We start from the raw sequence: 21,740 nt of genomic DNA, 5'->3' as shown, positions 1-21,740 counted from the left end.
GAATATTGTCCTACTGGTTAACACTGGACACTGAGAAGGTAGAATATTGTCCTACTGGTTAACACTGGACACTGAGAAGGTGGAATATTGTCCTACTGGTTAACACTGGACACTGAGAAGGTGGAATATTGTCCTACTGGTTAACACTGGACACTCACTGAGAAGGTGGAATATTGTCCTACTGGTTAACACTGGACACTGAGAAGGTGGAATATTGTCCTACTGGTTAACACTGGACACTGAGAAGGTGGAATATTGTCCTACTGGTTAACACTGGACACTGACAAGGTGGAATATTGTCCTACTGGTTAACACTGGACATTGAGAAGGTGGAATATTGTCCTACTGGTTAACACTGGACACTCACTGAGAAGGTGGAATATTGTCCTACTGGTTAACACTGGACACTGAGAAGGTAGAATATTGTCCTACTGGTTAACACTGGACACTCACTGAACACTGACACTCAGAAAGGAATATTGTCCTACTGGTTAACACTGGACACTGAGAAGGTGGAATATTGTCCTACTGGTTAACACTGGACACTCACTGAGAAGGTAGAATATTGTCCTACTGGTTAACACTGGACACTGAGAAGGTGGAATATTGTCCTACTGGTTAACACTGGACACTCACTGAGAAGGTGGAATATTGTCCTACTGGTTAACACTGGACACTGAGAAGGTAGAATATTGTCCTACTGGTTAACACTGGACACTGAGAAGGTAGAATATTGTCCTACTGGTTAACACTGGACACTGAGAAGGTGGAATATTGTCCTACTGGTTAACACTGGACACTGAGAAGGTGGAATATTGTCCTACTGGTTAACACTGGACACTCACTGAGAAGGTGGAATATTGTCCTACTGGTTAACACTGGACACTCACTGAGAAGGTGGAATATTGTCCTACTGGTTAACACTGGACATTGAGAAGGTGGAATATTGTCCTACTGGTTAACACTGGACACTGAGAAGGTGGAATATTGTCCTACTGGTTAACACTGGACACTGAGAAGGTAGAATATTGTCCTACTGGTTAACACTGGACACTGAGAAGGTGGAATATTGTCCTACTGGTTACCACTGGACACTCACTGAGAAGGTAGAATATTGTCCTACTGGTTAACACTGGACACTCACTGAGAAGGTGGAATATTGTCCTACTGGTTAACACTGGACACTGAGAAGGTAGAATATTGTCCTACTGGTTAACACTGGACACTGAGAAGGTGGACTACTGGTTAACACTGGACACTGAGAAGGTGGAATATTGTCCTACTGGTTAACACTGGACACTCACTGAGAAGGTGGAATATTGTCCTACTGGTTAACACTGGACACTGAGAAGGTGGAATATTGTCCTACTGGTTAACACTGGACACTGAGAAGGTAGAATATTGTCCTACTGGTTAACACTGGACACTGAGAAGGTGGAATATTGTCCTACTGGTTAACACTGGACACTGAGAAGGTGGAATATTGTCCTACTGGTTAACACTGGACACTGAGAAGGTAGAATATTGTCCTACTGGTTAACACTGGACACTGAGAAGGTGGAATATTGTCCTACTGGTTAACACTGGACACTCACTGAGAAGGTAGAATATTGTCCTACTGGTTAACACTGGACACTGAGAAGGTAGAATATTGTCCTACTGGTTAACACTGGACACTGAGAAGGTAGAATATTGTCCTACTGGTTAACACTGGACACTCACTGAGAAGGTGGAATATTGTCCTACTGGTTAACACTGGACACTGAGAAGGTGGAATATTGTCCTACTGGTTAACACTGGACACTCAACACTGAGAAGGTGGAATATTGTCCTACTGGTTAACACTGGACACTGAGAAGGTGGAATATTGTCCTACTGGTTAACACTGGACACTGAGAAGGTGGAATATTGTCCTACTGGTTAACACTGGACACTGAGAAGGTGGAATATTGTCCTACTGGTTAACACTGGACACTGAGAAGGTAGAATATTGTCCTACTGGTTAACACTGGACACTGAGAAGGTGGAATATTGTCCTACTGGTTAACACTGGACACTGAGAAGGTGGAATATTGTCCTACTGGTTAACACTGGACACTGAGAAGGTAGAATATTGTCCTACTGGTTAACACTGGACACTGAGAAGGTGGAATATTGTCCTACTGGTTAACACTGGACACTGAGAAGGTGGAATATTGTCCTACTGGTTAACACTGGACACTGAGAAGGTGGAATATTGTCCTACTGGTTAACACTGGACACTGAGAAGGTGGAATATTGTCCTACTGGTTAACACTGGACACTGAGAAGGTAGGAATATTGTCCTACTGGTTAACACTGGACACTGAGAAGGTGGAATATTGTCCTACTGGTTAACACTGGACACTGAGAAGGTGGAATATTGTCCTACTGGTTAACACTGGACACTGAGAAGGTGGAATATTGTCCTACTGGTTAACACTGGACACTGAGAAGGTGGAATATTGTCCTACTGGTTAACACTGGACACTGAGAAGGTGGAATATTGTCCTACTGGTTAACACTGGACACTGAGAAGGTAGAATATTGTCCTACTGGTTAACACTGGACACTGAGAAGGTGGAATATTGTCCTACTGGTTAACACTGGACACTGAGAAGGTGGAATATTGTCCTACTGGTTAACACTGGACACTGAGAAGGTGGAATATTGTCCTACTGGTTAACACTGGACACTGAGAAGGTAGAATATTGTCCTACTGGTTAACACTGGACACTGAGAAGGTGGAATATTGTCCTACTGGTTAACACTGGACACTGAGAAGGTGGAATATTGTCCTACTGGTTAACACTGGACACTGAGAAGGTGGAATATTGTCCTACTGGTTAACACTGGACACTGAGAAGGTGGAATATTGTCCTACTGGTTAACACTGGACACTGAGAAGGTGGAATATTGTCCTACTGGTTAACACTGGACACTGAGAAGGTGGAATATTGTCCTACTGGTTAACACTGGACACTGAGAAGGTGGAAGGTGGAATATTGTCCTACTGGTTAACACTGGACACTCACTGAGAAGGTGGAATATTGTCCTACTGGTTAACACTGGACATTGAGAAGGTGGAATATTGTCCTACTGGTTAACACTGGACACTCTGGTTAACACTGGACACTCAAGGTGGAATACTGGACACTGAGAAGGTGGAATATTGTCCTACTGGTTAACACTGGACACTGAGAAGGTGGAATATTGTCCTACTGGTTAACACTGGACACTGAGAAGGTGGACTATTGTCCTACTGGTTAACACTGGACACTCACTGAGAAGGTAACACTGGACACTCACTGAGAAGGTAGAATATTGTCCTACTGGTTAACACTGGACACTGAGAAGGTGGAATATTGTCCTACTGGTTAACACTGGACACTGAGAAGGTGGAATATTGTCCTACTGGTTAACACTGGACACTGAGAAGGTGGAATATTGTCCTACTGGTTAACACTGGACACTGAGAAGGTGGAATATTGTCCTACTGGTTAACACTGGACACTGAGAAGGTGGAATATTGTCCTACTGGTTAACACTGGACACTGAGAAGGTGGAATATTGTCCTACTGGTTAACACTGGACACTGAGAAGGTGGAATATTGTCCTACTGGTTAACACTGGACACTGAGAAGGTGGAATATTGTCCTACTGGTTAACACTGGACACTGAGAAGGTGGAATATTGTCCTACTGGTTAACACTGGACACTGAGAAGGTGGAATATTGTCCTACTGGTTAACACTGGACACTGAGAAGGTGGAATATTGTCCTACTGGTTAACACTGGACACTGAGAAGGTGGAATATTGTCCTACTGGTTAACACTGGACACTGAGAAGGTGGAATATTGTCCTACTGGTTAACACTGGACACTGAGAAGGTGGAATATTGTCCTACTGGTTAACACACTGGACACTGGTTAACACTGGAGAAAGGTGGAATATTGTCCTACTGGTTAACACTGGACACTGAGAAGGTGGAATATTGTCCTACTGGTTAACACTGGACACTGAGGACACTGGTGGAATATTGTCCTACTGGTTAACACTGGACACTGAGAAGGTGGAATATTGTCCTACTGGTTAACACTGGACACTATTGTCACTGGTTAACACTGGACACTGAGAAGGTGGAATATTGTCCTACTGGTTAACACTGGAATATTGTCCTACTGGTTAACACTGGACACTGAGAAGGTGGAATATTGTCCTACTGGTTAACACTGGACACTGACACTGGTTAACACTGGACACTGAGAAGGTGGAATATTGTCCTACTGGTTAACACTGGACACTGAGAAGGTGGAATATTGTCCTACTGGTTAACACTGGACACTGAGAAGGTGGAATATTGTCCTACTGGTTAACACTGGACACTGAGAAGGTGGAATATTGTCCTACTGGTTAACACTGGACACTGAGAAGGTGGAATATTGTCCTACTGGTTAACACTGGACACTGAGAAGGTGGAATATTGTCCTACTGGTTAACACTGGACACTGAGAAGGTGGAATATTGTCCTACTGGTTAACACTGGACACTGAGAAGGTGGAATATTGTCCTACTGGTTAACACTGGACACTGAGAAGGTGGAATATTGTCCTACTGGTTAACACTGGACACTGAGAAGGTGGAATATTGTCCTACTGGTTAACACTGGACACTGAGAAGGTGGAATATTGTCCTACTGGTTAACACTGGACACTGAGAAGGTGGAATATTGTCCTACTGGTTAACACTGGACACTGAGAAGGTGGAATATTGTCCTACTGGTTAACACTGGACACTGACACTGGTTACACTGACACTGAGAAGGTGGAATATTGTCCTACTGGTTAACACTGGACACTGAGAAGGTGGAATATTGTCCTACTGGTTAACACTGGACACTGAGAAGGTGGAATATTGTCCTACTGGTTAACACTGGACACTGAGAAGGTGGAATATTGTCCTACTGGTTAACACTGGACACTGAGAAGGTGGAATATTGTCCTACTGGTTAACACTGGACACTGAGAAGGTGGAATATTGTCCTACTGGTTAACACTGGACACTGAGAAGGTGGAATATTGTCCTGGTTAACACTGGACACTAACACTGGTTACACTGGACACTGAGAAGGTGGAATATTGTCCTACTGGTTAACACTGGACACTGAGAAGGTGGAATATTGTCCTACTGGTTAACACTGGACACTGAGAAGGTGGAATATTGTCCTACTGGTTAACACTGGACACTGAGAAGGTGGAATATTGTCCTACTGGTTAACACTGGACACTGAGAAGGTGGAATATTGTCCTACTGGTTAACACTGGACACTGAGAAGGTGGAATATTGTCCTACTGGTTAACACTGGACACTGAGAAGGTGGAATATTGTCCTACTGGTTAACACTGGACACTGAGAAGGTGGAATATTGTCCTACTGGTTAACACTGGACACTGAGAAGGTGGAATATTGTCCTACTGGTTAACACTGGACACTGAGAAGGTGGAATATTGTCCTACTGGTTAACACTGGACACTGAGAAGAGTGGAATATTGTCCTACTGGTTAACACTGGACACTGAGAAGGTGGAATATTGTCCTACTGGTTAACACTGGACACTGAGAAGGTGGAATATTGTCCTACTGGTTAACACTGGACACTGAGAAGGTGGAATATTGTCCTACTGGTTAACACTGGACACTGAGAAGGTGGAATATTGTCCTACTGGTTAACACTGGACACTGAGAAGGTGGAATATTGTCCTACTGGTTAACACTGGACACTGAGAAGGTGGAATATTGTCCTACTGGTTAACACTGGACACTGAGAAGGTGGAATATTGTCCTACTGGTTAACACTGGACACTGAGAAGGTGGAATATTGTCCTACTGGTTAACACTGGACACTGAGAAGGTGGAATATTGTCCTACTGGTTAACACTGGACACTGAGAAGGTGGAATATTGTCCTACTGGTTAACACTGGACACTGAGAAGGTGGAATATTGTCCTACTGGTTAACACTGGACACTGAGAAGGTGGAATATTGTCCTACTGGTTAACACTGGACACTGAGAAGGTGGAATATTGTCCTACTGGTTAACACTGGACACTGAGAAGGTGGAATATTGTCCTACTGGTTAACACTGGACACTGAGAAGGTGGAATATTGTCCTACTGGTTAACACTGGACACTGAGAAGGTGGAATATTGTCCTACTGGTTAACACTGGACACTGAGAAGGTGGAATATTGTCCTACTGGTTAACACTGGACACTGAGAAGGTGGAATATTGTCCTACTGGTTAACACTGGACACTGAGAAGGTGGAATATTGTCCTGGTTAACTGGTTAACACTGGACACTCACTGAGAAGGTGGAATATTGTCCTACTGGTTAACACTGGACACTGAGAAGGTGGAATATTGTCCTACTGGTTAACACTGGACACTGAGAAGGTGGAATATTGTCCTACTGGTTAACACTGGACACTGAGAAGGTGGAATATTGTCCTACTGGTTAACACTGGACACTGAGAAGGTGGAATATTGTCCTACTGGTTAACACTGGACACTGAGAAGAAGGTGGAATATTGTCCTACTGGTTAACACTGGACACTGAGAAGGTGGAATATTGTCCTACTGGTTAACACTGGACACTGAGAAGGTGGAATATTGTCCTACTGGTTAACACTGGACACTGAGAAGGTGGAATATTGTCCTACTGGTTAACACTGGACACTGAGAAGGTGGAATATTGTCCTACTGGTTAACACTGGACACTGAGAAGGTGGAATATTGTCCTACTGGTTAACACTGGACACTGAGAAGGTGGAATATTGTCCTACTGGTTAACACTGGACACTGAGAAGGTGGAATATTGTCCTACTGGTTAACACTGGACACTGAGAAGGTGGAATATTGTCCTACTGGTTAACACTGGACACTGAGAAGGTGGAATATTGTCCTACTGGTTAACACTGGACACTGAGAAGGTGGAATATTGTCCTACTGGTTAACACTGGACACTGAGAAGGTGGAATATTGTCCTACTGGTTAACACTGGACACTGAGAAGGTGGAATATTGTCCTACTGGTTAACACTGGACACTGAGAAGGTGGAATATTGTCCTACTGGTTAACACTGGACACTGAGAAGGTGGAATATTGTCCTACTGGTTAACACTGGACACTCACTGAGAAGGTGGAATATTGTCCTACTGGTTAACACTGGACACTGAGAAGGTGGAATATTGTCCTACTGGTTAACACTGGACACTCACTGAGAAGGTGGAATATTGTCCTACTGGTTAACACTGGACATTGAGAAGGTGGAATATTGTCCTACTGGTTAACACTGGACACTGAGAAGGTGGACTATTGTCCCACTGGTTAACACTGGACACTCACTGAGAAGGTAGAATATTGTCCTACTGGTTAACACTGGACACTGAGAAGGTGGAATATTGTCCTACTGGTTAACACTGGACACTGAGAAGGTGGAATATTGTCCTACTAGTTAACACTGGACACTGAGAAGGTGGAATATTGTCCTACTGGTTAACACTGGACACTGAGAAGGTGGAATATTGTCCTACTGGTTAACACTGGACACTGAGAAGGTAGAATATTGTCCTACTGGTTAACACTGGACACTGAGAAGGTGGAATATTGTCCTACTGGTTAACACTGGACACTGAGAAGGTGGAATATTGTCCTACTGGTTAACACTGGACACTGAGAAGGTGGAATATTGTCCTACTGGTTAACACTGGACACTGAGAAGGTGGAATATTGTCCTACTGGTTAACACTGGACACTGAGAAGGTGGAATATTGTCCTACTGGTTAACACTGGACACTGAGAAGGTGGAATATTGTCCTACTGGTTAACACTGGACACTGAGAAGGTGGAATATTGTCCTACTGGTTAACACTGGACACTGAGAAGGTGGAATATTGTCCTACTGGTTAACACTGGACACTGAGAAGGTGGAATATTGTCCTACTGGTTAACACTGGACACTGAGAAGGTGGAATATTGTCCTACTGGTTAACACTGGACACTGAGAAGGTGGAATATTGTCCTACTGGTTAACACTGGACACTGAGAAGGTGGAATATTGTCCTACTGGTTAACACTGGACACTGAGAAGGTGGAATATTGTCCTACTGGTTAACACTGGACACTGAGAAGGTGGAATATTGTCCTACTGGTTAACACTGGACACTGAGAAGGTGGAATATTGTCCTACTGGTTAACACTGGACACTGAGAAGGTGGAATATTGTCCTACTGGTTAACACTGGACACTGAGAAGGTGGAATATTGTCCTACTGGTTAACACTGGACACTGAGAAGGTGGAATATTGTCCTACTGGTTAACACTGGACATTGAGAAGGTGGAATATTGTCCTACTGGTTAACACTGGACACTCACTGAGAAGGTGGAATATTGTCCTACTGGTTAACACTGGACATTGAGAAGGTGGAATATTGTCCTACTGGTTAACACTGGACACTCACTGAGAAGGTGGAATATTGTCCTACTGGTTAACACTGGACATTGAGAAGGTGGAATATTGTCCTACTGGTTAACACTGGACATTGAGAAGGTGGACTATTGTCCCACTGGTTAACACTGGACACTCACTGAGAAGGTAGAATATTGTCCTACTGGTTAACACTGGACATTGAGAAGGTGGAATATTGTCCTACTGGTTAACACTGGACACTCACTGAGAAGGTGGAATATTGTCCTACTGGTTAACACTGGACACTGAGAAGGTGGAATATTGTCCTACTGGTTAACACTGGACATTGAGAAGGTGGAATATTGTCCTACTGGTTAACACTGGACACTGAGAAGGTGGAATATTGTCCTACTGGTTAACACTGGACACTGAGAAGGTGGAATATTGTCCTACTGGTTAACACTGGACACTGAGAAGGTGGACTATTGTCCTACTGGTTAACACTGGACACTCACTGAGAAGGTGGACTATTGTCCCACTGGTTAACACTGGACACTGAGAAGGTGGAATATTGTCCCACTGGTTAACACTGGACACTGAGAAGGTGGACTATTGTCCTACTGGTTAACACTGGACACTGAGAAGGTGGAATATTGTCCTACTGGTTAACACTGGACACTGAGAAGGTGGAATATTGTCCCACTGGTTAACACTGGACATTGAGAAGGTGGAATATTGTCCTACTGGTTACCACTGGACATTGAGAAGGTGGAATATTGTCCTACTGGTTACCACTGGACATTGAGAAGGTGGAATATTGTCCTACTGGTTAACACTGGACACTGAGAAGGTGGAATATTGTCCTACTGGTTAACACTGGACACTGAGAAGGTGGAATATTGTCCTACTGGTTGAACACTAACACTGGACACTGAGAAGGTGGAATATTGTCCTACTGGTTAACACTGGACACTGAGAAGGTGGAATATTGTCCTACTGGTTAACACTGGACACTGAGATGGTGGAATATTGTCCTACTGGTTAACACTGGACACTGAGAAGGTGGAATATTGTCCTACTGGTTAACACTGGACACTGAGAAGGTGGAATATTGTCCTACTGGTTAACACTGGACACTGAGAAGGTGGACTATTGTCCCACTGGTTAACACTGGACACTGAGAAGGTGGAATATTGTCCCACTGGTTAACACTGGACATTGAGAAGGTGGAATATTGTCCCACTGGTTAACACTGGACACTGAGAAGGTGGAATATTGTCCTACTGGTTAACACTGGACACTGAGAAGGTGGAATATTGTCCTACTGGTTAACACTGGACACTCACTGAGAAGGTGGAATATTGTCCTACTGGTTAACACTGGACACTGAGAAGGTGGAATATTGTCCCACTGGTTAACACTGGACACTCACTGAGAAGGTGGAATATTGTCCTACTGGTTAACACTGGACACTGAGAAGGTGGAATATTGTCCTACTGGTTAACACTGGACACTGAGAAGGTGGAATATTGTCCTACTGGTTAACACTGGACACTGAGAAGGTGGAATATTGTCCTACTGGTTAACACTGGACACTGAGAAGGTGGAATATTGTCCTACTGGTTAACACTGGACACTGAGAAGGTGGAATATTGTCCTACTGGTTAACACTGGACACTGAGAAGGTGGAATATTGTCCTACTGGTTAACACTGGACACTGAGAAGGTGGAATATTGTCCTACTGGTTAACACTGGACACTGAGAAGGTGGAATATTGTCCTACTGGTTAACACTGGACACTGAGAAGGTGGAATATTGTCCTACTGGTTAACACTGGACACTGAGAAGGTGGAATATTGTCCTACTGGTTAACACTGGACACTGAGAAGGTGGAATATTGTCCTACTGGTTAACACTGGACACTGAGAAGGTGGAATATTGTCCTACTGGTTAACACTGGACACTCACTGAGAAGGTGGAATATTGTCCTACTGGTTAACACTGGACACTGAGAAGGTGGAATATTGTCCTACTGGTTAACACTGGACACTGAGAAGGTGGAATATTGTCCTACTGGTTAACACTGGACACTGAGAAGGTGGAATATTGTCCTACTGGTTAACACTGGACACTGAGAAGGTGGAATATTGTCCTACTGGTTAACACTGGACACTACTGGTTAACACTGAGAAGGTGGAATATTGTCCTACTGGTTAACACTGGACACTGAGAAGGTGGAATATTGTCCTACTGGTTAACACTGGACACTGAGAAGGTGGAATATTGTCCTACTGGTTAACACTGGACACTGAGAAGGTGGAATATTGTCCTACTGGTTAACACTGGACACTGAGAAGGTGGAATATTGTCCTACTGGTTAACACTGGACACTGAGAAGGTGGAATATTGTCCTACTGGTTAACACTGGACACTGAGAAGGTGGAATATTGTCCTACTGGTTAACACTGGACACTGAGAAGGTGGAATATTGTCCTACTGGTTAACACTGGACACTCACTGAGAAGGTGGAATATTGTCCTACTGGTTAACACTGGACACTGAGAAGGTGGAATATTGTCCTACTGGTTAACACTGGACACTGAGAAGGTGGAATATTGTCCTACTGGTTAACACTGGACACTGAGAAGGTGGAATATTGTCCTACTGGTTAACACTGGACACTGAGAAGGTGGAATATTGTCCTACTGGTTAACACTGGACACTGAGAAGGTGGAATATTGTCCTACTGGTTAACACTGGACACTGAGAAGGTGGAATATTGTCCTACTGGTTAACACTGGACACTGAGAAGGTGGAATATTGTCCTACTGGTTAACACTGGACACTGAGAAGGTGGAATATTGTCCTACTGGTTAACACTGGACACTGAGAAGGTGGAATATTGTCCTACTGGTTAACACTGGACACTGAGAAGGTGGAATATTGTCCTACTGGTTAACACTGGACACTCACTGAGAAGGTGGAATATTGTCCTACTGGTGGAACACTGGACACTGAGAAGGTGGAATATTGTCCTACTGGTTAACACTGGACACTGAGAAGGTGGAATATTGTCCTACTGGTTAACACTGGACACTGAGAAGGTGGAATATTGTCCTACTGGTTAACACTGGACACTGAGAAGGTGGAATATTGTCCTACTGGTTAACACTGGACACTGAGAAGGTGGAATATTGTCCTACTGGTTAACACTGGACACTCACTGAGAAGGTGGAATATTGTCCTACTGGTTAACACTGGACACTGAGAAGGTGGAATATTGTCCTACTGGTTAACACTGGACACTGAGAAGGTGGAATATTGTCCTACTGGTTAACACTGGACACTGAGAAGGTGGAATATTGTCCTACTGGTTAACACTGGACACTGAGAAGGTGGAATATTGTCCCACCACTGGTTAACACTGGTTAACACTGGACACTGAGAAGGTGGAATATTGTCCTACTGGTTAACACTGGACACTGAGAAGGTGGAATATTGTCCTACTGGTTAACACTGGACACTGAGAAGGTGGAATATTGTCCTACTGGTTAACACTGGACACTCAGAGAAGGTGGAATATTGTCCTACTGGTTAACACTGGACACTGAGAAGGTGGAATATTGTCCTACTGGTTAACACTGGACACTGAGAAGGTGGAATATTGTCCTACTGGTTAACACTGGACACTGAGAAGGTGGAATATTGTCCTACTGGTTAACACTGGACACTGAGAAGGTAGAATATTGTCCTACTGGTTAACACTGGACACTGAGAAGGTGGAATATTGTCCTACTGGTTAACACTGGACACTGAGAAGGTGGAATATTGTCCTACTGGTTAACACTGGACACTCACTGAGAAGGTGGAATATTGTCCTACTGGTTAACACTGGACACTCACTGAGAAGGTGGAATATTGTCCTACTGGTTAACACTGGACACTGAGAAGGTGGAATATTGTCCTACTGGTTAACACTGGACACTCACTGAGAAGGTGGAATATTGTCCTACTGGTTAACACTGGACACTGAGAAGGTGGAATATTGTCCTACTGGTTAACACTGGACACTCACTGAGAAGGTGGAATATTGTCCTACTGGTTAACACTGGACACTGAGAAGGTGGAATATTGTCCTACTGGTTAACACTGGACACTCACTGAGAAGGTGGAATATTGTCCTACTGGTTAACACTGGACACTGAGAAGGTGGAATATTGTCCTACTGGTTAACACTGGACACTGAGAAGGTGGAATATTGTCCTACTGGTTAACACTGGACACTCACTGAGAAGGTGGAATATTGTCCTACTGGTTAACACTGGACACTGAGAAGGTGGAATATTGTCCTACTGGTTAACACTGGACACTGAGAAGGTAGAATATTGTCCTACTGGTTAACACTGGACACTGAGAAGGTAGAATATTGTCCTACTGGTTAACACTGGACACTGAGAAGGTGGAATATTGTCCTACTGGTTAACACTGGACACTGAGAAGGTGGAATATTGTCCTACTGGTTAACACTGGACACTGAGAAGGTGGAATATTGTCCTACTGGTTAACACTGGACATTGAGAAGGTGGAATATTGTCCTACTGGTTAACACTGGACACTCACTGAGAAGGTGGAATATTGTCCTACTGGTTAACACTGGACATTGAGAAGGTGGAATATTGTCCTACTGGTTAACACTGGACACTGAGAAGGTGGACTATTGTCCCACTGGTTAACACTGGACATTGAGAAGGTGGAATATTGTCCTACTGGTTAACACTGGACACTGAGAAGGTGGAATATTGTCCTACTGGTTAACACTGGACACTGAGAAGGTGGAATATTGTCCTACTGGTTAACACTGGACACTCACTGAGAAGGTGGAATATTGTCCTACTGGTTAACACTGGACACTCACTGAGAAGGTGGAATATTGTCCTACTGGTTAACACTGGACACTCACTGAGAAGGTGGAATATTGTCCTACTGGTTAACACTGGACACTGAGAAGGTGGAATATTGTCCTACTGGTTAACACTGGACACTGAGAAGGTGGAATATTGTCCTACTGGTTAACACTGGACACTGAGAAGGTGGAATATTGTCCTACTGGTTAACACTGGACACTGAGAAGGTAGAATATTGTCCTACTGGTTAACACTGGACACTCACTGGTTAACACTGGACACTCACTGGTTAACACTGGACACTCACTGGTTAACACTGGACACTCACTGGTTAACACTGGACACTCACTGGTTAACACTGGACACTCACTGGTTAACACTGGACACTCACTGGTTAACACTGGACACTCACTGGTTAACACTGGACACTCACTGGTTAACACTGGACACTGAGAAGGTAGAATATTGTCCTACTGGTTAACACTGGACACTCACTGAGAAGGTGGAATATTGTCCTACTGGTTAACACTGGACACTGAGAAGGTGGAATATTGTCCTACTGGTTAACACTGGACACTGAGAAGGTGGAATATTGTCCTACTGGTTAACACTGGACACTGAGAAGGTGGAATATTGTCCTACTGGTTAACACTGGACACTGAGAAGGTAGAATATTGTCCTACTGGTTAACACTGGACACTGAGAAGGTGGAATATTGTCCTACTGGTTAACACTGGACACTGAGAAGGTAGAATATTGTCCTACTGGTTAACACTGGACACTGAGAAGGTGGAATATTGTCCTACTGGTTAACACTGACAAGGTGGAATATTGTCCTACTGGTTAACACTGGACACTGAGAAGGTAGAATATTGTCCTACTGGTTAACACTGGACACTCACTGAGAAGGTGGAATATTGTCCTACTGGTTAACACTGGACACTGAGAAGGTGGAATATTGTCCTACTGGTTAACACTGGACACTGAGAAGGTGGAATATTGTCCTACTGGTTAACACTGGACACTGAGAAGGTGGAATATTGTCCTACTGGTTAACACTGGACACTGAGAAGGTAGAATATTGTCCTACTGGTTAACACTGGACACTCACTGAGAAGGTGGAATATTGTCCTACTGGTTAACACTGGACACTCACTGAGGAGGTGGAATATTGTCCTACTGGTTAACACTGGACACTGAGAAGGTGGAATATTGTCCTACTGGTTAACACTGGACACTGTCACTGAGAAGGTGGAATATTGTCCTACTGGTTAACACTGGACACTGAGAAGGTGGAATATTGTCCTACTGGTTAACACTGGACACTGAGAAGGTGGAATATTGTCCTACTGGTTAACACTGGACACTCACTGAGAAGGTGGAATATTGTCCTACTGGTTAACACTGGACATTGAGAAGGTGGAATATTGTCCTACTGGTTAACACTGGACACTGAGAAGGTGGAATATTGTCCTACTGGTTAACACTGGACACTGAGAAGGTAGAATATTGTCCTACTGGTTAACACTGGACACTCACTGAGAAGGTGGAATATTGTCCTACTGGTTAACACTGGACACTGAGAAGGTGGAATATTGTCCTACTGGTTAACACTGGACACTGAGAAGGTAGAATATTGTCCTACTGGTTAACACTGGACACTGAGAACTGAGAAGGTAGAATATTGTCCTACTGGTTAACACTGGACACTGAGAAGGTGGAATATTGTCCTACTGGTTAACACTGGACACTGAGAAGGTGGAATATTGTCCTACTGGTTAACACTGGACACTGAGAAGGTGGAATATTGTCCTACTGGTTAACACTGGACATTGAGAAGGTGGAATATTGTCCTACTGGTTAACACTGGACACTCACTGAGAAGGTGGAATATTGTCCTACTGGTTAACACTGGACATTGAGAAGGTGGAATATTGTCCTACTGGTTAACACTGGACACTGAGAAGGTGGACTATTGTCCCACTGGTTAACACTGGACATTGAGAAGGTGGAATATTGTCCTACTGGTTAACACTGGACACTGAGAAGGTGGAATATTGTCCTACTGGTTAACACTGGACACTCACTGAGAAGGTGGAATATTGTCCTACTGGTTAACACTGGACACTCACTGAGAAGGTGGAATATTGTCCTACTGGTTAACACTGGACACTCACTGAGAAGGTGGAATATTGTCCTACTGGTTAACACTGGACACTGAGAAGGTGGAATATTGTCCTACTGGTTAACACTGGACACTGAGAAGGTGGAATATTGTCCTACTGGTTAACACTGGACACTGAGAAGGTGGAATATTGTCCTACTGGTTAACACTGGACACTGAGAAGGTAGAATATTGTCCTACTGGTTAACACTGGACACTCACTGGTTAACACTGGACACTCACTGGTTAACACTGGACACTCACTGGTTAACACTGGACACTCACTGGTTAACACTGGACACTCACTGGTTAACACTGGACACTCACTGGTTAACACTGGACACTCACTGGTTAACACTGGACACTCACTGGTTAACACTGGACACTGAGAAGGTAGAATATTGTCCTACTGGTTAACACTGGACACTCACTGAGAAGGTGGAATATTGTCCTACTGGTTAACACTGGACACTGAGAAGGTGGAATATTGTCCTACTGGTTAACACTGGACACTGAGAAGGTGGAATATTGTCCTACTGGTTAACACTGGACACTGAGAAGGTGGAATATTGTCCTACTGGTTAACACTGGACACTGAGAAGGTGGAATATTGTCCTACTGGTTAACACTGGACACTGAGAAGGTGGAATATTGTCCTACTGGTTAACACTGGACACTGAGAAGGTAGAATATTGTCCTACTGGTTAACACTGGACACTGAGAAGGTGGAATATTGTCCTACTGGTTAACACTGACAAGAAGGTGGAATATTGTCCTACTGGTTAACACTGGACACTGAGAAGGTAGAATATTGTCCTACTGGTTAACACTGGACACTCACTGAGAAGGTGGAATATTGTCCTACTGGTTAACACTGGACACTGAGAAGGTGGAATATTGTCCTACTGGTTAACACTGGACACTGAGAAGGTGGAATATTGTCCTACTGGTTAACACTGGACACTGAGAAGGTGGAATATTGTCCTACTGGTTAACACTGGACACTGAGAAGGTAGAATATTGTCCTACTGGTTAACACTGGACACTCACTGAGAAGGTGGAATATTGTCCTACTGGTTAACACTGGACACTCACTGAGGAGGTGGAATATTGTCCTACTGGTTAACACTGGACACTGAGAAGGTGGAATATTGTCCTACTGGTTAACACTGGACACTGTCACTGAGAAGGTGGAATATTGTCCTACTGGTTAACACTGGACACTGAGAAGGTGGAATATTGTCCTACTGGTTAACACTGGACACTGAGAAGGTGGAATATTGTCCTACTGGTTAACACTGGACACTCACTGAGAAGGTGGAATATTGTCCTACTGGTTAACACTGGACATTGAGAAGGTGGAATATTGTCCTACTGGTTAACACTGGACACTGAGAAGGTGGAATATTGTCCTACTGGTTAACACTGGACACTGAGAAGGTAGAATATTGTCCTACTGGTTAACACTGGACACTCACTGAGAAGGTGGAATATTGTCCTACTGGTTAACACTGGACACTGAGAAGGTGGAATATTGTCCTACTGGTTAACACTGGACACTGAGAAGGTAGAATATTGTCCTACTGGTTAACACTGGACACTGAGAAGGTAGAATATTGTCCTACTGGTTAACACTGGACACTGAGAAGGTGGAATATTGTCCTACTGGTTAACACTGGACACTGAGAAGGTGGAATATTGTCCTACTGGTTAACACTGGACACTGAGAAGGTGGAATATTGTCCTACTGGTTAACACTGGACATTGAGAAGGTGGAATATTGTCCTACTGGTTAACACTGGACACTCACTGAGAAGGTGGAATATTGTCCTACTGGTTAACACTGGACACTTGAGAAGGTGGAATATTGTCCTACTGGTTAACACTGGACACACAGAAGGTGGACTATTGTCCCACTGGTTAACACTGGACATTGAGAAGGTGGAATATTGTCCTTCTGATTCACACTGGACACTGAGAAGGTGGAATATTGTCCTACTGGTTAACACTGGACACTCACTGAGAAGGTGGAATATTGTCCTACTGGTTAACACTGGACACTCACTGAGAAGGTGGAATATTGTCCTACTGGTTAACACTGGACACTCACTGAGAAGGTGGAATATTGTCCTACTGGTTAACACTGGACACTGAGAAGGTGGAATATTGTCCTACTGGTTAACACTGGACACTGAGAAGGTGGAATATTGTCCTACTGGTTAACACTGGACACTGAGAAGGTGGAATATTGTCCTACTGGTTAACACTGGACACTGAGAAGGTAGAATATTGTCCTACTGGTTAACACTGGACACTCACTGGTGGAATATTGTCCTACTAACACTGGACACTCACTGGTGGAACACTGGACACTCACTGGTTAACACTGGACACTCACTGGTTAACACTGGACACTCACTGGTTAACACTGGACACTCACTGGTTAACACTGGACACTCACTGGTTAACACTGGACACTGAGAAGGTAGAATATTGTCCTACTGGTTAACACTGGACACTCACTGAGAAGGTGGAATATTGTCCTACTGGTTAACACTGGACACTGAGAAGGTGGAATATTGTCCTACTGGTTAACACTGGACACTCACTGAGAAGGTGGAATATTGTCCTACTGGTTAACACTGGACACTGAGAAGGTGGAATATTGTCCTACTGGTTAACACTGGACACTGAGAAGGTGGAATATTGTCCTACTGGTTAACACTGGACACTGAGAAGGTGGAATATTGTCCTACTGGTTAACACTGGACACTGAGAAGGTGGAATATTGTCCTACTGGTTAACACTGGACACTGAGAAGGTAGAATATTGTCCTACTGGTTAACACTGGACACTGAGAAGGTGGAATATTGTCCTACTGGTTAACACTGGACACTGAGAAGGTGGAATATTGTCCTACTGGTTAACACTGGACACTGAGAAGGTGGAATATTGTCCTACTGGTTAACACTGGACACTGAGAAGGTGGAATATTGTCCTACTGGTTAACACTGGACACTGAGAAGGTGGAATATTGTCCTACTGGTTAACACTGGACACTGAGAAGGTGGAATATTGTCCTACTGGTTAACACTGGACACTGAGAAGGTGGAATATTGTCCTACTGGTTAACACTGGACACTGAGAAGGTGGAATATTGTCCTACTGGTTAACACTGGACACTGAGAAGGTGGAATATTGTCCTACTGGTTAACACTGGACACTGAGAAGGTGGAATATTGTCCTACTGGTTAACACTGGACACTGAGAAGGTGGAATATTGTCCTACTGGTTAACACTGGACACTGAGAAGGTGGAATATTGTCCTACTGGTTAACACTGGACACTGAGAAGGTGGAATATTGTCCTACTGGTTAACACTGGACACTCACTGAGAAGGTGGAATATTGTCCTACTGGTTAACACTGGACATTGAGAAGGTGGAATATTGTCCTACTGGTTAACACTGGACACTGAGAAGGTGGAATATTGTCCTACTGGTTAACACTGGACATTGAGAAGGTGGAATATTGTCCTACTGGTTAACACTGGACACTGAGAAGGTGGAATATTGTCCTACTGGTTAACACTGGACACTGAGAAGGTGGAATATTGTCCTACTGGTTAACACTGGACACTGAGAAGGTAGAATATTGTCCTACTGGTTAACACTGGACACTGAGAAGGTGGAATATTGTCATACTGGTTAACACTGGACACTGAGAAGGTGGAATATTGTCCTACTGGTTAACACTGGACACTGAGAAGGTGGAATATTGTCCTACTGGTTAACACTGGACACTGAGAAGGTGGAATATTGTCCTACTGGTTAACACTGGACACTGAGAAGGTGGAATATTGTCCTACTGGTTAACACTGGACACTGAGAAGGTGGAATATTGTCCTACTGGTTAACACTGGTTAAAGGTGGAATATTGTCACTGGACACTGAGAAGGTGGAATATTGTCCTACTGGTTAACACTGGACACTGAGAAGGTGGAATATTGTCCTACTGGTTAACACTGGACACTGAGAAGGTGGAATATTGTCCTACTGGTTAACACTGGACACTGAGAAGGTGGAATATTGTCCTACTGGTTAACACTGGACACTGAGAAGGTGGAATATTGTCCTACTGGTTAACACTGGACACTGAGAAGGTGGAATATTGTCCTACTGGTTAACACTGGACACTGAGAAGGTGGAATATTGTCCTACTGGTTAACACTGGACACTGAGAAGGTGGAATATTGTCCTACTGGTTAACACTGGACACTGAGAAGGTGGAATATTGTCCTACTGGTTAACACTGGACACTGAGAAGGTGGAATATTGTCCTACTGGTTAACACTGGACACTGAGAAGGTGGAATATTGTCCTACTGGTTAACACTGGACACTCACTGAGAAGGTGAATATTGTCCTACTGGTTAACACTGGACACTCACTGAGAAGGTGGAATATTGTCCTACTGGTTAACACTGGACACTGAGAAGGTGGAATATTGTCCTACTGGTTAACACTGAGAAGGTGGACACTGAGAAGGTGGAATATTGTCCTACTGGTTAACACTGGACACTGAGAAGGTGGAATATTGTCCTACTGGTTAACACTGGACACTGAGAAGGTGGAATATTGTCCTACTGGTTAACACTGGACACTGAGAAGGTGGAATATTGTCCTACTGGTTAACACTGGACACTGAGAAGGTGGAATATTGTCCTACTGGTTAACACTGGACACTCACTGAGAAGGTAGAATATTGTCCTACTGGTTAACACTGGACACTGAGAAGGTGGAATATTGTCCTACTGGTTAACACTGGACACTGAGAAGGTGGAATATTGTCCTACTGGTTAACACTGGACATTGAGAAGGTGGAATATTGTCCTACTGGTTAACACTGGACACTGAGAAGGTGGAATATTGTCCTACTGGTTAACACTGGACACTGAGAAGGTGGAATATTGTCCTACTGGTTAACACTGGACACTGAGAAGGTGGAATATTGTCCTACTGGTTAACACTGGACACTGAGAAGGTGGAATATTGTCCTACTGGTTAACACTGGACACTGAGAAGGTGGAATATTGTCCTACTGGTTAACACTGGACACTGAGAAGGTGGAATATTGTCCTACTGGTTAACACTGGACACTGAGAAGGTGGAATATTGTCCTACTGGTTAACACTGGACACTGAGAAGGTGGAATATTGTCCTACTGGTTAACACTGGACACTGAGAAGGTGGAATATTGTCCTACTGGTTAACACTGGACACTGAGAAGGTGGAATATTGTCCTACTGGTTAACACTGGACACTGAGAAGGTGGAATATTGTCCTACTGGTTAACACTGGACACTGAGAAGGTGGAATATTGTCCTACTGGTTAACACTGGACACTGAGAAGGTGGAATATTGTCCTACTGGTTAACACTGGACACTGAGAAGGTGGAATATTGTCCTACTGGTTAACACTGGACACTGAGAAGGTGGAATATTGTCCTACTGGTTAACACTGGACATTGAGAAGGTGGAATATTGTCCTACTGGTTAACACTGGACACTCACTGAGAAGGTGGAATATTGTCCTACTGGTTAACACTGGACATTGAGAAGGTGGAATATTGTCCTACTGGTTAACACTGGACACTCACTGAGAAGGTGGAATATTGTCCTACTGGTTAACACTGGACATTGAGAAGGTGGAATATTGTCCTACTGGTTAACACTGGACATTGAGAAGGTGGACTATTGTCCCACTGGTTAACACTGGACACTCACTGAGAAGGTAGAATATTGTCCTACTGGTTAACACTGGACACTGAGAAGGTGGAATATTGTCCTACTGGTTAACACTGGACACTGAGAAGGTGGAATATTGTCCTACTAGTTAACACTGGACACTGAGAAGGTGGAATATTGTCCTACTGGTTAACACTGGACACTGAGAAGGTGGAATATTGTCCTACTGGTTAACACTGGACACTGAGAAGGTAGAATATTGTCCTACTGGTTAACACTGGACACTGAGAAGGTGGAATATTGTCCTACTGGTTAACACTGGACACTGAGAAGGTGGAATATTGTCCTACTGGTTAACACTGGACACTGAGAAGGTGGAATATTGTCCTACTGGTTAACACTGGACACTGAGAAGGTGGAATATTGTCCTACTGGTTAACAC

At 43.8% G+C, this 21,740-nt stretch overlaps 1 long non-coding RNA gene across 7 annotated transcripts in view; it reads left to right on the top strand.

Moving 5' to 3' along the window:
• The first annotated feature begins 477 nt into the window (after positions 1 to 477).
• LOC127924491 (uncharacterized) overlaps positions 478 to 21,740 on the top strand; it is a 32,569-nt gene continuing 11,306 nt past the window's right edge. For 2 of the 7 annotated variants that reach the window (XR_008117992.1, XR_008117988.1), the window contains exon 1: positions 12,067 to 14,178. This is a non-coding gene — a long non-coding RNA (uncharacterized LOC127924491). Of the gene's footprint in view, positions 599 to 772; positions 1,062 to 1,211; positions 1,558 to 12,066; positions 14,179 to 15,106; positions 16,279 to 20,216; positions 20,349 to 21,740 lie in introns of those variants that run through there. The other 5 variants (XR_008117993.1, XR_008117991.1, XR_008117989.1 and 2 more) reach the window with 5 other exon arrangements.

The sequence above is a fragment of the Oncorhynchus keta genome, unplaced genomic scaffold, assembly GCF_023373465.1.
Source record: "Oncorhynchus keta strain PuntledgeMale-10-30-2019 unplaced genomic scaffold, Oket_V2 Un_contig_4111_pilon_pilon, whole genome shotgun sequence".
NCBI lineage: Eukaryota > Metazoa > Chordata > Actinopteri > Salmoniformes > Salmonidae > Oncorhynchus > Oncorhynchus keta.
Note: the sequence above shows the minus strand (reverse complement) of the source record. Positions and strands in the feature narration are given on the sequence as shown.